The 3,654-nt window shown below is 41.2% G+C and overlaps 1 non-coding gene across 1 annotated transcript; it reads right to left on the minus strand.

Annotated features, from left to right (window-relative positions):
* Positions 1 to 1,539: 1,539 nt before the first annotated feature.
* Positions 1,540 to 1,646, minus strand: LOC112753563 (small nucleolar RNA R71). Its single transcript, XR_003177946.1, has one exon. It is a non-coding gene; the product is annotated as a small nucleolar RNA R71 (small nucleolar RNA).
* Positions 1,647 to 3,654: the final 2,008 nt, after the last annotated feature.

Below are 3,654 nucleotides of genomic sequence, written 5' to 3' on the forward strand. Positions count from 1 at the left end.
GAAGAGGAATGAAGAGATCATGCTAGAAATACTTTCTCATGTTGGACCAAATTGGGGTTTGGAGTGATATAGTGACATATAATCCTACCAACATTTTGATTTGGGAATACATGTGGTATAATCAGTGACTACACTTCATCTCTTCTCATGAGCAATTAGACCAAGGAATTGGCTATTGATCAAGATTTGAGAGATTGAATTACTAAGGAATTAGAATTCAATCACTTAAGATTGCCAAGGAGATCAATGAATGCATTGATTGAGGAAGAGATGAAAATGAACTTGATCCGGAGAATACAACATCTCCTGAGCCCAATGAACTCCCTATTTCTGATCTTACCCATTCTCTTTACTTTCTGCCATTTACTTTTATGTTCATCCTCCCCATTCACCATTTAAGATTCTGCAATTTACTTTCCGTCATTTACATTCAGTCCTTTATTTCCAGTAATTACATTTCCTGCCATTTACTTTCCGCCATTTACTTTCCTGCAATTCTCCAATAAATTCTGCTTAGCTTAACTAAAACACTCCTCCAATTAAAATTGGTTGACCAATCAATCCCTGTGGGATTCGACCTCACTCTATTGTGAGTTTTTACTTGACGACAATTTGGTATACTTGCCGAGGGAAAATTGTTGAGAGACAAGTTTCCGTGCATCAAGTTTATGGCGCCGTTGCTAGGGATTGATTTTGTATCAACAATGATTAAATTGGTGGATAACTAGATTGAGCATTTTTCTTTTGTTTGATTTAAATTCTGTTTGAGTAATTTACTTTCAGTTTTAGTTATTTTCTTCCCTTTACCCCTACCTGTTTGTGGTGTTCTCGTATTTGTTACAATTCAGTTCACTAACCCACTAACTGTTTAATATATTGCATCACTCACACTAACAGCATTTTTAACAAGAATAGTCTCTATCTCCCTTTTGCTTTGGCCTTGTTGGTTATATGACAGGTAGAAGAAGCGGGGCTTCAACTTCTGTTGATTCTAAACCTGAGAGGACCTTCCTTAGATTAAGGAGGGAAGCAAGAAGAAAGAGAGTTGTTGGTACTGAGGAAGAGGAAGAGTACTTTGAACCAGACATGGATGAGAATATGGAGAACCATCATGAAGAAGAGGCTCACAACCATGGCAGAGAAGGTCCAGTGCATCATGCTGGACAAGAAAGAAGAGTTCTAGGCTTTTATATCAATCCAAACCCAGGAAACTGTGGAAGTAGCATCCAAAAGCCAACCATACATGCCAATAACTTTGAACTAAAGCCACAGCTCATCACCCTGGTTCAGAACAACTGTTCATTCGAAGGAAGTGTCCAAGAAGACCCCAATCAACATCTAACCACATTCCTGAGGATATGTGATACTGTGAAGTCTAATGGTGTTCATCCTGACATCTATAGGCTGTTTCTGTTTCCCGTCTCACTCAAGGACAAAGCATATAAATGGCTGAAATCCTTCCCGAAGGAGAGTTTAACAACCTGGGAAGATGTGGTGAATAAATTCTTGGCGAGATTCTATCCTCCTCAAAGAATCAACAGGTTAAGAGCTGAGGTACAAACCTTCAAGCAATAAGATGGTGAAACTCTCTATGAAGCATGAGAGAGGTTTAAGGACTTGACAATAAGGTGCCTGCCAGATATGTTCAATGAATGGGTGCAGTTACACATTTTCTATGAAGGTCTTTCTTATGAATCAAAGAAGGCAGTAGACCACTCATCTGGGAGATCTCTGAACAAGAGGAAGACCATAGAAGAAGCTATAGATGTCATTGAGACTGTAGTTGAGAATGACTACTTCTATGCTTCTAAAAGAGGCAACACTAGAGGAGTAATGGAGCTAAATAACGTGGATGCATTGCTGGCCCAGAACAAGCTGATTACCAAGCAGTTGACTGACCTTACTAAGAAGATGGAGAGGAACCAAGTAGCAGTAATCACCACCTCATCAGCAACCCAAGAAGGAGTGAATGCAGAAGCAGAGTGTGAGCAGGAATAAGCCAACTACATTGGAAACTCACCTAGGCAGACCCATGATCCATACTCCAAAACCTACAATCCTGGTTGAAGGAACCACCCAAACTTTGGGTAGGGAAATTAACAAGATCAAGGCCAAGATCAGAGACGTCACAACCCCACAACAATGCAGCTCACCAATATTCCACACAGAGATCATATCAGCACCCACCTAACAACACCTCTCAACATTCATATCAAAACCAAAATGGCCATTCTTATCCCTCCAACTCCAACTCACCATCATCCGAAGATAGACTCTCAAGGATTGAGACCCTACTTGAACGAATATGCAAAGAAGTCCAGGACAGTAAAATGTTCCGAGAGGAAGTCCGGTCCAATATGCAGAATCAAGATGCTGCCATCAAGAAACTTGAGATACAAATTGGTTACCTATTCAAGCAAATTCCCAGCCATAACCTGTGCAGCAACACCAATCCAAACCCAAGAGAGGAATGTCAAGCTATCACCCTCAGAAGTGGGAAGGAATTGAAGGAAATTCCCAAGAAATCACAAGAGAAGAACTCAAATGAAGGGGAAAAGGAACGAGATGAAGTCCAAATTCCCATTCCCAATTCACAGCAAAAAGGAGAAATGCTGAAGCCAGACGTCCCAAAAGCTCCATACCCTCAGCAATTGAAAAAGAAGGGGGATGACAACCAATTCTTAAGATTTCTGGAAATCTTCAAGAAACTACAAATCAACATACCCTTTGTTGAAGCAATAGAGCAAATGCCACTCTATGCCAAGGAAGTAGCAAAGAGCTGCAATGAATGCCAAAGAGCTGGAAACCTACCCAAAAGAAATGAGATGCCACAAAATTTCATCTTAGAACTGGAACTGTTTGATGTATGGGGAATCAATTTCATGGGACTATTTCCAACCTCATATTCAAACAAGTATATCCTAGTAGCAGTGGATTACGTTTCCAAGTGGATAGAGGCCATTGCAACCCCAACAAATGATAACAAGGTGGTCATGAACTTCCTCAGAAAGAATATCTTTAGCCGGTTTGGAGTCCCACGAGCGCTCATCAGTGATGGAGGGAGCCATTTTTGTAACAGGCCACTAGAAGCTCTTCTCCTACGATACGGGGTAAAGCACAAGGTTGCCACACCTTATCATCCCGAAACAAGTGGGCAAACCGAGATATCTAACAGAGAGTTAAAAAGGATTCTGGAAAAGACTGTAGGAGCATCAAGAAATGACTGGTCGAAGAAGCTAGATGATGCTCTTTGGGCATACAGAACAGCATTCAAAACACCAATCGGGATGTCTCCATATCAACTGGTGTATGGAAAGGCCTGTCATTTACCATTGGAGCTTGAACACAAAGCCCTCTGGGCTCTCAAGCTACTAAATTTTGATAGCCTTGCCGCTGGTGAAAAAAAAGTCCTGCAGCTGTAGGAAATGGAGGAATTCAAATCTCAAGCCTATGAAAATGCGAAGATCTATAAAGAAAAGGCAAAGAGAAGACATGACCTCAATCTGACACCCAGGAGTTTCGAAAAGGGATAGCAAGTGCTCCTCTACAACTCCAAATTGAGACTTTTCCCTGGGAAACTCAAATCAAGGTGGTCTGGACCCTTTCTTGTCACAAAGGTCTCGCCGTATGGTCACATAGAAATCATGGAGGAAA

This window comes from Arachis hypogaea, chromosome 15 (genome assembly GCF_003086295.3).
Source record: "Arachis hypogaea cultivar Tifrunner chromosome 15, arahy.Tifrunner.gnm2.J5K5, whole genome shotgun sequence".
NCBI classification, from domain to species: Eukaryota; Viridiplantae; Streptophyta; class Magnoliopsida; order Fabales; family Fabaceae; genus Arachis; species Arachis hypogaea.